Source organism: Aotus nancymaae, unplaced genomic scaffold (assembly GCF_030222135.1).
Source record: "Aotus nancymaae isolate 86718 unplaced genomic scaffold, 86718_ANA_hifiasm-v0.15.2.pri h1tg000108l, whole genome shotgun sequence".
In the NCBI taxonomy this organism is placed as follows: Eukaryota; Metazoa; Chordata; class Mammalia; order Primates; family Aotidae; genus Aotus; species Aotus nancymaae.
Genome location: NW_026988523.1, coordinates 11615945 through 11629618, shown reverse-complemented (window position 1 = coordinate 11629618; position 13674 = coordinate 11615945). Strand labels below are relative to the sequence as shown.

At 42.5% G+C, this 13674-nt stretch overlaps 1 protein-coding gene across 1 annotated transcript in view; it reads right to left on the bottom strand.

Moving 5' to 3' along the window:
• The window catches only part of SOAT1 (sterol O-acyltransferase 1), a 71087-nt gene extending 58044 nt beyond the window's left edge, over positions 1–13043 (bottom strand). The window contains exon 1 of the mRNA XM_064370789.1: positions 12941–13043. The gene's annotated coding sequence lies outside the window, so the exon portion shown is untranslated. The remainder of the gene's footprint in view (positions 1–12940) is intronic.
• Positions 13044–13674: the final 631 nt, after the last annotated feature.

The following is a 13674-nucleotide window of genomic DNA, read 5'->3' as shown; positions in this document are numbered from 1 at the left end:
AAGCAGTTTTCACTATATGATAAATTTTTCAAGAGTCTAAAGCAAGAAGAAAAAAACTATGAAATACTACACTATTTTAAAGCTACATATATTTAAATTCTGAGGCTACAGTCTCTCTAAATTTTTTTTTTTTTTTTGAGACAGAGTTTCACTCTTGTTGCCCAGGCTGGAGTGCAATGGTACAATCTCGGTCCACCACAACCTCCACCTCCTGGGTTCAAGCAATTCTCCTGCCTCAGCCTCCCTAGTAGCTAGGATTACAAGCATGTGCCACCATGACCAGCTAATTTTGTATTTTTAGTAGAGACGAGGTTTCTCCAAGTTGGTGAGGCTGGTATCAGAACTCCTGACCTCAGGTAATCTGCCTGCCTCAACCTCCCATCTAAATTTTTATATTAAAATATCCTTTTCTGTATAAAAGAATGAAATATAGTACATGGTGAGTTTGGTTGTTTTTCAACTATCACAGCTTGGCAAGGTAAAAATCTGAAAAATCAGCCAGGCACAGTGGCTCACGCCTGTAATCCCAGCACTTTGGGAGGTTGAGGTGAGCAGATCACGAGGTCAGGAGTTCAAGACCAGCCTGGTCAACATAGTGAAACCCCATCTCTACTAAAGATACAAAACATTAGCCGAACGTGGTAGTGGGTGCCTGTAATCCCAACTACTTGGGAGGCCTAGGCAGGAGAATCACTTGAACCCAGCAGTCAGAGGCTGCAGTGAGCTGAGAGCACACCATTGCACTCCAGGCTGGGCAACAATGCGAGACCCCATCTCACAAAAAAAAAGAAAATCTGACAAATCTAGATCAGTTCTCTTCTACTTATTTCTGGAATCAAATAAATGAAACAATTGTGGAACAGTAGATGAATATATCAAGCAGAAATGTTATATCATAAGATCTAATTAAGAGGAACTTAAGGGAAAAGTAAGTCAGGGCTAATTAAGCACAAGACGATGCCTAACTTCTGATGGTCCAGTTCTGTGTAAAAGTGACATAGGAAGCCACAAGAGTATCCACCTCTTCATCAGAAATGATGACGGAAGTGAGAACTGAAAACTAAACTTTGAGGGATGGCCTCGAAGTAGAAGAAACAAGGGAAGATGCAAAAGAAACCCAGATGTTTTAGTATGAAAGAAATTTTACAAGGAATAATGGGAACTGTTTTTTTTTTTTTTTTTTTTTTTTTTTCTGGCCAGATGAGCAGAGACTTTTTTTTCCTGGCCAGATGGTGGTGAATTTAAAGTAGGTAACTCTTAAAGAGCACATAGCAAAAGTTTAAAGCATAAAAAACAGCAAAATGATTAAAAAATAAATGTCAGATTAAAGTTTATTACCCAAGCCCTATGAGACAGTATAGCAAAGTGTAGTATTTCTAAAAGTAGAATAACAACTGATTTTTTTAGTGCTCATGTGTTTTACATGTATTAAATATTTTAATCTCAATATAATCAAGATAGATACTACTGTTATTCCCCAAATATTCTTTAGCCACCATGGCTTCCCATATTTTCTTACCTGTCTACAGAAAGGTATTCTCCTCTGTCCTTTCTTTATCTAGCTAACTCCTATTCAAGCCTTCAAAGAATCACAGCTACAGCAGTAATAGGATTAACACTAACAGTTCTGATCTAATGAGCACCTATTATGTACTTCCAGGCACTGTGCTGCTAAACTTTTTACATTACATTTAATCTTTACACCCTTAGATAGGTATTATCCTGATTTTACAGATGAATTTAGGGAAGTGATTTAACTTGTCCCAAATCACAAAATTCTCCAACAGAACTAAAATTCAAAACAAGGACTATCAGATTCTACAACCTGCCCTCTAATCGCTAGACTGCCTCCAACTCACACCCTCTGAGGTTTCCTATACCACCACCTCTCATCTCACCCTCTCTGCAGTCCCACTACACCCTGCGCATCCTGTTACATACTATGTTGTCCTGGAATCAGAGAGCAATACTCTCTGTCGCTTACATTAGGCTTTAGCTCTCAAAGTAGGGATTACATAGTATTTTCTGTAAGACTCCCCCAAATCCAGTGTGGAGTACCTGGAGTACAATAGGCATGCATTAAGAGAGAAAGCAAAGGTATCAGTTAATACAGTAACCAATTATTCTAAGCACAAGACACTCCTCAACTCATGATGGTTCAACTTACAATTTTTCAACTTTATGATGATGCAAAAGCAACATGCATTCCGTGGAAATCACATTTTGAGTACTCATACAACTATTCTATTTTGAGTACTCATACAACTATTCTGTTTTTCACTTTCAGTATAGAATTCAATAAATTACATGACACAGTGAGTACTTTATTGTAAAATAGTCTATTTGATGATTTTGCCCAACTGTAGACTAATATTAAGTGTTTGAAGCATATTTAAGGTATACTAGGCTAAAAATACCCAAAAAAATTTAGCTGGGTGTGGTGGCAAGCACGTGTAATCCCATCTACTCAGGAGGCTGAGGCAGGAAAATCACTTGAACCTGGGAGGCGAAGGGTTGCAGTGAGCCCAGGTCGCACCACTGCACTCCAGCCCAGACAACAGATAAGCTAGTCTATAGGAAACCTCATATCAAAAGCTAAAACAGGACCAAGCATGGTGACTCACACCTGTAATCCCAGCACTTTGGGGGGCTCAGGTGGATGAATCACCTGAGTTCAGGAGTTCGAGACCAGTCTGGTCAATGTGGTGAAAGCTCATCTCCACTAAAAATTCAAAAAATTAGCCAAGTGTGGTGGTGGGCACCTGTAATCCCAGCTACTCGGGAGGCTGACAGCAGAATCATTGAACCCTGGAGGGGGAGGTTGCAGTGAGCTGAGATCACATCATTGCACTCCAGCCTGGACAACAATAGCAAAACTCCATCTCAAAAACAAACGAACAAAACTAAAACAGGCCAGGCATGGCAACTCACACCTATAATCCCAGTACTTTGAGAAGCAGAGGCTGGAGGATGGCTTAAACTCAGGAAGCAGACATTGCAGTGAGCCCAGGTCACGCCACTGCACTCCAGCCTGGGGGAAAGAGTAAGACCCTGTCTCAAAAAAACAAAAACAAAAACAAAAAACATTAAGCCAAAGAAGAAAATGTTTTTACTTTATAACAAATATTTTTATCATGATCTATATTAATAGCTTTAGTCCTGGTTTCCTCTATCTCATAGGAAATGAAAACTGTAATGGAAAAGCATCAGAAAACCAATGTTCAAGAGGTTTAGGACCCTGCTCTATCATACTGTTGTGTCCCTGGGTAAATCCTCCCATCTCAGAGAGTTTCTTCATCTGAAGAAATGGTGATAAAAAGATACTATATACTGGCTAAGCGGTGGCTCACGCCTGTAATCCCAACACTTTGGGAAGCTGGGACAGGTGGATCACTTGAGGACACGAGTTTGAGACCAGTCTGGCCAACATGGTGAAACCCCCTCTCCACTAAAAAAGACAAAAAATGCTAGGTGTGGTAACTCATGCCTGTAATCCCAGCACTTTGGAAGGATGAGGTGGGCGGATCACCTGAGGTCAGGAGTTCAAGACCAGCCTGACCAACATAGAGAAATCTCGTCTCTACTAAAAATATTAAATTAGCTGGGCGTGGTGGCACATACCTATAATCCCAGCTACTCAGGAGGGTGAGGCAGGAGAATCACTTGAACCCAGGAGGCAGAGTTGCAGTGAGCCGAGATGATGCCATTGCACTCCAGCCTGGGCAACAAGAGCAAAACTTCATCTCAGAAATAAAAATAAAAATAATACAAAAAATGAGTCAGGCATGGTCAAGGGCAGCTGTAATCCCAGCTACTCAGGAAGCTGAAGCAGGAGAATTGCTTGAATACAGGAGGCGGAGGTTGCAGTGAGCCTAGATTGTGCCACTGCACTCCAGCCTGGACAACAAAGACTCTGTCTTTAAAAAAAAAAAAAAAGATACTATTTACTAAAATACCCAGGTCTTATTATTAATAACCAAGTTTGAAAGATTAAGTAATCTGAAAACTATATATCTACCTCCTATATGCTAAATTATAGTCAAACGTTAAGCTTTATCACCTCTCAAATTCTACTTCTGTTTGCTTTAAGGTATACTAGATCAAAAACACCATCCATAAAAAGAGAAAAAAAAAGGTATACTAGAGATGGTAAATAAAGTGACATAAAAATTATTTAGTTTCTCAAATGCAGCTTAAACTCCATGTGGCTTCCAAGAAAATGTTTTATTACTGTCAGATATACAGATGTTAGGAAAGAGAACTATTAATATGGCTTACCTCAATTTTGACCAAATCCTCAAATCATATGAATCATAACATTATGAGATTATGTCTGAATGAGTTCCTCCTGCCACATGTCAGCTAACAGTATACGGCTATTTACAAAGGAAATAGAGGCAAATTATAGTAACAGCGCATTGCTCCTTCTCTAGGCAGAAGGACCATTTTAGCCTCTGTGTGGAAAGCAGACCACAAGAAGAGCAACAGTGTAGGCAAGATGCCAGTGTGCAAACTACTGCAATCGTCCAGCTGAGAGGAGGGCGGGCTGAACTTTTCGACAACCCATCTAAAATAAGACCTCTGTGAATCCATCCCCTTTCCCAACTAGGCAAACTATTTTAACTTTCACAAAATCAAAAATTCAAACTGTAACTAATGCTAATTGGTTTCTAAGTGCTACCATAAAGTAATTTCCCTGTGTGAGAAGTACCAGTGTTTTCTTGTCCTCTCACTAAAACAAGACCTAAAGGGGGAGTTATCTCCCTTGGTTTCTATTACTTCCAAGTCCCCACTGTTTCTCCTTCTCATCTTTAAATATCTCAGCCAGCCTACTAGGCCTGACACTTCTCCTTGTTGCAGGTATGTACTGTTTTCCTACTTACTCACTCCCCGTCTTTCACTAAGGATTTGAACACCTCACTCCCCCTCTCCACACCACCAATCACTCCATACTTCCTTTACTTCAACATCCATGGACACAGATCCATCCAACACCCTGGCCTGTAAGCTCCCTGACTTCATGTCTCCAACAAGCTATTCTTACGATTAGTCACATATTCTCCTAGAACTTACTATTAGCAATAACTGTACCATATCTGTAATTCTGTTTCTAGCATGCTTCCATACCCATTTCCTTAATATGTCTCTCCTCACATCAGGCCCAGATAGGCCTGAGTTCCAGACTCATAACCAACAGCCTACTTGACACCTTCATGTAGATGTCTTATAGATGCATCTCCAACTTAACATGATCAAACTAAACTACTGAAGTTCCCCCCAACTCCATGCTGCCCACTGTCTTCCCCGTCTCGGTTCATGGGACGAGAATTCATTTTTTGCCCAGTCGTCCCTGATTGTTTCCCTCATACAATGCAGCAAGTCCAATTCTAACCAGTTCTCACCACATCCACCACTGTCACTGCAGTCTAAGCCACTATCATCTCACTGTGGGAGCTTCCTAACTGCTCCCCTTTACCTTCTCCCTTTTGGTCTGTTTTTTTTTTTTTAACACAGCACCCAGAGTAATCCATTCATTCATTCATTCATTTATTGAGACAGAGTCTCAAACTGCATCCCAAAATGCTGGGATTACAGGCCTGAGCCACCATACCCAGCCAATAGTAATCCTTTTAAAAGATAAGTTAGATGAAGTCACTTTACAACTTAAACCCCTTCAAACATCCTAAGTCCTCACCATGATCTAATAACTCCTGCATTACCTGGCACTTACCATCAGTTTGTTTTTTGAGACAGAGTCTCACTGTGTCGCCCAGACTGGAGTGCAGTGGTGCGATCTTGGCTCACTGCAAACTCTGCCTCTCAGGTTCAAGCGATTCTCATGTCTCAGCCTACTGGGTAGCTGGGATTACAGGTGTGCACCACTGTGCCCAGCTAATTTATGTAATTTAGCAGACATGAGATTTTGCCACATTGGCCAAACTGGTCTTGAACGCCTGGCCTCAAGTGATCCACACTCAGTCTTCCAAAGTGTTGGGATTACAGGTATTGAGCCACTATGCCTGGCCTCAAATACCATCAGTCTTATCTTTTACTACTCAAATACCATCAATCTTAACTCTCATTTTCTCTACTCATTACTTTGGCCCTCCACTGTTTCTTAAACAAGCCAAGCTCTTTCCAAACCTAAAGGCCTTCACTGATCCATCTGCCAGGAGCATCTCCTCCCAGATACCCTCACTCAGTTCCCTACTCAGACGCCCCTCCTCAGGGACCTCCTTGTCTACTCTATGTAAAACACACATCCTGGAGTCTTGTTCCTCTCTTATCCCCTTACGTTGCTTCATTGCTTTATTTTTCTTCAGTGCACTTATCCCACAATACATAATATTTATTTTCTTGCTATCCCATAAGACTGTAATCTCCATGAGAAGCAGAATTTTTTTCTCATTCACCGCTTTTCCCCAATATCTAGAACTGTGCCTGGAATGCATTCTATACCTAATTTGTTGGATAAATCAATAATTATCCAGTACTTTCACATACATTAAGAACATTTTAGGCCAGGCGTGGTGGCTCACGCCTGTAATCCAAGCATTTTGGAGGCCAAGGCAGGTGGATCACCTGAGGTCGGGAGTTCAAGACCAGCCTGACCAACATGGTGAAACCCCGTCTTAAAAAAAAAAGAAAATTTTAAAGAACTGCTCATCACATGTTCATAAAGCAATCATTAATAGGTGACTATGAAAGCTAGAACTGATGTTCTTCACTTTTGTCTTTACCTGTTAATACTAAAAAATAAATGTAAAGCCATTAACGGGGACATTTACTTTATTTGGGATTTAAATTGTATGTATATAGGAATTATTAAAGCAATATATTTTAGAGCTTGAGACTTTTTTTCTTTTTTTCTTTTCTTTCTTGCTTGTGCTAAGTGTGCTACTGCAGCTCAGATAGAGCTTGAGACTTTTCATCAACATCAGTCATTCAGGACCTGATTCTAAATTTAGAATGTCTAAGAGACTCTAAAAAAAAATTTGGTGACAAATGCCATACCCTTTACTCCACTAGAAAAAAATATCTCAAATCTGAGATTCTTCTCCTGAAACAATTCATATAATTAGCTAACTGTTATTAGAACGGTTAGTTGAGTAGGTACTTGCTATTTGCTAAACTCTCTGATAAGACCTTATATACATGACTCTCCTTTATTCCTAACAATAGCCCTACGAGGTAGGTAATCCTGTCCCCATTTTCCAATAGAAAAAAAAAAACAGTGAATTTTCTCTACAGTTCCAACACATCAGTATATCAAAGCTAAGTTCATGCTTCAATGACCCAGGCAAATCTAAAAAAGGCTATAGTCGTTTAAACATGGAATACAAGAAAGTTTTAATTCTGACACCTAAAAGGTATGTGCCAGTTTTCTGAAAATACATTCATATTAAGCACCTCATTCTAAAATGGTGTTTTATAAATGTGTTGTAATAATACAGGCGTCTATTCCATTGTATTCTTTACACAAACTGTGCTGAGACAGCATAATTAGTCACTTAAGAGTGAAACAAGTGCTCATGGAGAAGGTAACATTAGAGTCAGAGTTAAAAGGAGGAAAAGAAGTTTGCTAGGCATTAAACATAAAGGACGGGAAGAAGCAGCACTCTACGAAAAACACATGAAAAGGAAGAGACCTTGGTGATAAGATTCATTAACGTAAACATTTTATAGAGATCTACTGTACACCAGACCATACAGAGGTGACTACTTTGTATGGTTATCACAGTGAACACTGGGGATACAAAGATGACTACTACAACCATCTGTGTTCTCGAGGAGTAAAAACCTAGTGGAAGAAAGACACAGAAACATAATTATAACAAGTAGGGGTTGGTTGTTGTTGTTTTCGTTTTTTTTTAGACAGTCTCACTCTGTCACCCAGCCTGGAGTACAGTGGCACCATCTTGGCTCATTGTAACCTCCTCTTCCTATGTTCAAGCAATTCTCCTGTCTCAGCCTCCCAGGTAGCTGGGATTACAGGCACTCACCACCACACCAGCTAATTTTTATATTTTTAGTAGAGACGGGGTGTCACCATGTTGGCCAGGCTGGTTTCAAACTCCTGACCTCAAGCAATCCACCCGCCTCTGCCTCCCAAAGTGCTGGGATTACAGGCATGAGCCAGCCCTAGTGGGGTTTTTTTGTTTTTGTTTTTGAGAGGGAGTCTTGCTCTGTCACCCAGGCAGGAGGGCAGTAGTGTGATCGGCTCACTGCAACCTCCACCCCCAGAGTTCTAACAATTCTCCTACCTCAGTCTCTAGAGTAGCTGGGATTACTGGCACCTGCCACCACACCCAGCTAATATTTTTGTATTTGTAGTAGAGACAGGGTTTCACCATGTTGGCCAGGCTGCTCTCAAACCCTTGACCTCTGGTGATCCACCCGCCTTGGACTCTCAAAGTGCCGGGATTACAGGCATGAACCACCATGCCTGGCCACTAGTGGGTTTTATGTAACAGTGATTGAGATGTATGTAGTATAAGAAGGGAACACAAGTCTGGGGCCCAAGAGAGCTTAGGGGCAATTAGGAAAGTTTCCTGAAGAAGGTAAAACCTAGGTTAAAGCAGAGAAGGAAAAGGCTGGAGCACAGGACATATGGAAGGGCAAGGACAAAAGGTCAAAAACCTTTAGGGGCCACTCCAAGGATCTCGGAACTTACCATCTCAAGAAGGAGCTAATAGAGGCCTTTAAACAAGAAGGTGAACTGGTATTTGTCATTAGGAAGATAACACGATACACAAAAGACTGGCAGGGAGAACCATTAACTCACACAAAAAACAAAGGCATGAAGTAAGGCTCAAATAACATGTGTTTGTTAAATGAATAAATTAACAAAGAGAAGAGAAAGAGAGATGAGAAAAATGTATAAACATTAAGCTGAGGAGTCTATGAGATACCAGCTGGCTATATGCAGAAGGCAGTGGAAAATATAGATCCCAAGTCAGTTTTCTAAGTCCTAGGCTAAGGCTATAGGCTATAGGTGTGCCACTATGCTAAGTAATTATAGTTGGAAGAGAAAGAGTACATATATTCACTATGATATGTCTGTGGGTCAGCCAAGTGATTATAACCAACAGGCAGCTGAATATACAAGTCTGGGCTTGAAGACAGAGCTCAGGCTTACATCAGTGTACAGGTGGCCAGGGCAAGGAACATGAAGGAAATCTCCCAGAGCGGTTACCTAAGAAATAATAAACCTGCCGGGCACACTGGCTCACGCCTGTAATCCCAGCACTTTGGGAGGCCGAGACGGGTGGATCACGAGGTCAAGAGGTCGAGACCATCCTGGTCAACATGGTGAAACCCCGTGTCTACTAAAAATAACAAAAAATTATCTGGGCATGGTGGTGCGTGCCTGTAATCCCAGCTACTCAGGAGGATGAGGCAGGAGAATTGCCTGAACCCAGGAGGCGGAGGTTACGGTGAGCCGAGATCGCGCCACTGCACTCCAGCCTGGGTAACAAGAGCGAAACTCTGTCTCAAAAAAAAAAAAAAAAAAAGAAATAATAAACCTAACATTTATGTAGTCCTCAGTATGGCTCATTTAATCCTCATTAACAACCTATGAAGTAGATACTATTATCCCATTTTACAGGTGGTTATTTCTCCGATAATATAGGGTAAAGAACTACATAAAACAAGCAAGGCCCAAGACAGATTAGAGGAGAACTAGGAGCAAGTTATGTCAGAAATTAAGCTAGAGGGTTCAAGAAGAGGTAATCTATGGTTAATGCCATGGAAAATTTGAGTAGGACAAAAATGGAAGAAAAAGAAAGGAAGGGCTGGGCACAGCGGCTCATGCCTGTAATCCCAGCACTTTGGGAGCCCTAGGAGGGTAGATCACGAGCTCAGGAGTTCAAGACTAGCCTGGCCAATATGGTGAAACCCCATCTCTACTAAAAATACAAAAAATTAGCCAGGCTTGGAGGCAGGTGCCTGTAATCTCAGCTACTAGGGAAGCTGAGACAGAGAACTGCTTGAACCTGGGAGGCAGGGGTTGCAGTGAGCTGAGATTACCCCACTGCACTCCAGCCTAGGCAACAGAGCCAGACTCCATCTCAAAAAATAGAAAAAAAAAAAAAAAATGGGGGGAGGACAGGACATGGCATGGGATATTTCACAACTGGAGGACATTAATAGTTACGACTTGATTACATGCAGTTTTAGGAGGAAGGACAAGAAATATATTGGAGTAAGCTGCAAGTAAGTTGAGGAAGTGAAAACAGTGATCATAAGACTAGTCTCTCAAGAGGTCTAGGAGTGAAGGAATCTCTAGTGTTTAGGTGTTTAGGAAACGGTTAACAAAGTGTTGAGAGCAGTAGGTATAACACATATCTCATTTAACATGTCCATTTTTAAAGATGCAGGAGATTCAGAAATGCTAACAAACTTGTTCAAAGTCATACAGTGAGTTAAGTGGCAATCGAAAAATTCCCCTCCCAGGTAACATAAAGCTGACTAGACAGCTATTTATATAACACACTGATTGAACAAGAATTTCTTAAGAATCTAATCTGTGCATGCAATTACATAATGTTCACTGTGATAAGCATCTAACTTACCTTAAGAAACAAATGAACTCAGAACAACTTTAGCCTGCCTGCAGTGTTCCCATTCATAAAGCTTTCAAAAGAGCCCATAAATCTGTATCACAATAATGAGTGCCCACTCAGTGAAGAACTGTGCCACATCACCCTCAGGTTCAGTGGGGAAAAAGGGAAGCAACAATGGATAGAATTTACAATCCAGAGCAAAAAAAATTTTCCCTCTTGCACCCAAAGGTTTGCCCTAATACAATGCTTTTACATATCACAGAACTGGGTCATTAAGTAATTAGCAAAACTAAAGAACAAGAACAAATTTCATTTACATTAGTATGGTTAGTATAATCTCTTAGCCAATGTGGCAAAATCCAAAACAAAGCCATCCTCTTAGAAAAATGGAACTTGGCTAGCCTTGTTAAAAACTTTCTCCACCTTTTTTCCCATAGGAAAAAGGGACTCTTCCCTGGTTAATACAGTAGTTCTATATCTATGGGGGATACAGTGCAAGACTCCCAGCAGATGCCTAGAACCGTGGGACAGCAGTGAACCCAACACACATTATTGTTTCCTATACATACCTATTATATTATTATTCATTTACAGGCTGGGCGCAGTGGCTCACCCCTGTAATCCCAGCACTTTGGGAGGCCGAGATGGGCAGAATACCTGAGGTCAGGAGTTCGAGACCAGTCTGGCCAACATGGTGAAACCCTGTCTCTACTAAAAATACAAAAATAAGCTGGGCGTGGTGGCACATGCCTGTAATCCCAGTTACTTAGGAGGCTGAGGCAGGAGAATTGCTTGAACCCGAGATAGGGAGGTTGCATTGAGCCGGGATCCAAGCCACTGCACTCCAGCCTGGGTGACAGAGGGAGATTCCGTGTCAAAAAAAAAAAAAACAAAAAAACAAAGAGTTCAGGGAGGGCTTAATGGGGATGTGGTGGTTTCCAGAGGAAGTGATATGTGGGCTGACATCTGAGGCAGGTGTAAGAGTTGGAGGGAGGGAGAGAATACAGCATTAGAGGTGTAGGAAACTCCTAAAGGCCAGGAGATAGGAAAGAGAATGAAGCTTTCCAGTAACAAAAATAAAGTCAGTGTGGCATGAACCTGGAGAGAAAGAAGGAAAGTGGGCCAAATAAACTAGAGACAGAAAGAGTGGGCTCACTCAGTACTCTGATCTTTGTCATAAAAGAGTGTGAAACCTCAGATGGGTTCTAAGCATGTGATTCACTAAAACACGTGCATTTCTAAACGATAAATCAATGCTACAGAGCTCCTTCCAAAACCTATTCTCACACCCAGACAACCGACACTGCCCAACTTAAAAAAAGCCAAAAATTACTTAAAAAAAAAAAAAAAAAGCCAAAAAAAAAAAAAGGTTTCAAATTGAATTCTACTTCAAGAAAGAGGAAACCAAGTTTTCTGGGGAAAAAAAAAAAGTAAACAGGTGGCAGCCACTTAAATATTAAAAAGTGACTCACAGGCCAGGCGCGGTGGCTCACGCCTGTAATACCAGCACTTTGGGAGGCTGAGGCGGGTGGATCACTTGAGGTCAGGAGTTCGAGACCAGCCCGGTCCAAAACGATGAAACCTTGTCTCTACTAAAAATACAAAAATTAGCTGGGCGTGGTGGCACATGCCTGTAATCCCAGTTACTCAGGAGGCTGAGGAAGGAGAATCGCTTGAACCCAGGAGGCGGAGGCTGCAGTGAGCCAAGATGGCACCACTGCACTCCAGCCTGGGCAACAGAGCTAGACCCCATCTCAAAAAAAAAAAAAGTGACCAACGAACTTAACCTATATATAAATACAGAGAATAAAGTTTAAATAGTTGTTTCTCACTTATAAATAACCTTACAATATACATATTATTTAAACTACATGGCCATTAAGACTTAGGGAAAACAGAAACTTACATACATCTTAATATTTTAAAATAAAACATTAGCTTGATTAAAGGTTCTGATGCCCATGCAGATTTTCATGTCTTACTAATGCCATCTTTCCCTTCACACATTTTCCCTAAATCATTGAAAAGCTGACTTCCTGAGTGAATTTTTTGTTTCGTTTTTTAAAGAAAAAAACGTCTTCTAATTCCTAACTTTCTTTACTATCGACTTGAGAGATGCCACGCGATTTGGGGAACAGCAAACCAGCGTGCAGGGTTTAAAACGCTGCCCGTGACCCGGGCGCCTGATGGTAACTTTCCCGCCCTCTCCTCCCCAACTCTCTGGCACTCGCCGAGTCTCAACCTCCCCGCAGGACAGCCCAGGACAAGGCCGGGCCGGAGCTGCCGCCGCCACCGCTTCTCCCTTCCCGGCAGGCTGAGGCCGGTGGGACCTAGGCGGGAAGCAAGGAGCGGCACGGGAGCACCACCGTTACCTGAGGCCCGCGCCCAGCAGCGGGGACTTCGGCCAAAAAGGCAGAGCCGGGAAGCGATCACAGAGCAGCCAGCGGGAAGGTCGGCTCCGGGAAGCTCTCTGGCGCCCAGGGCCCGCAACGTCGCCGGCCGGGCGGCAGAGAAAGATAAAGCGCTGGACAGCCCGGCCCCTACGCCCCCTGCCTCCCAGCTCCGCTGCGTCACGCGCAGGGCCAGCGCCGGCTGAGCATCCTATTGGTGGTCCCGAGGTTGCCAGGCTCCGCCCACCGCCCCGCCCCTTCCCGGGCGCGCGGGTCTTCGGCGCTAGTGCTCTCAGCTGGCCCTGGCGGCCTGCCAGGGAAGCTTCTCACACTCACAACATGACACGGGCGACAACATCTTGCTTGACACTTCCACCCTAGTGGTAGAAAGTGCAGCCGAAACGGGACTGCGGCAACTCCCTGCAAGTCCGAAACCGCACCCTGCGTGGCAGCGTGGAGCTCCGGGGCGTTTGGCTCCTAGGCCGACTGGCAGAAGCCGCTTTTGGAGCTGTGTATCATTGCCGTTTGAACTGACCATCCAGTAACAACGCAGAACTACTAGCCAGAAGCAAGAATCTCTGGCTTATCTGCACACCAAGATTCTTGCCTTTATCCGGAGATGCCTAATGCTTTGAAAACCAGTGTCCTTCAGCAACATTCAAACTAGATAAGGAGACAGAAAACCTGCACCAAATAATAAAACACACCAAATAATG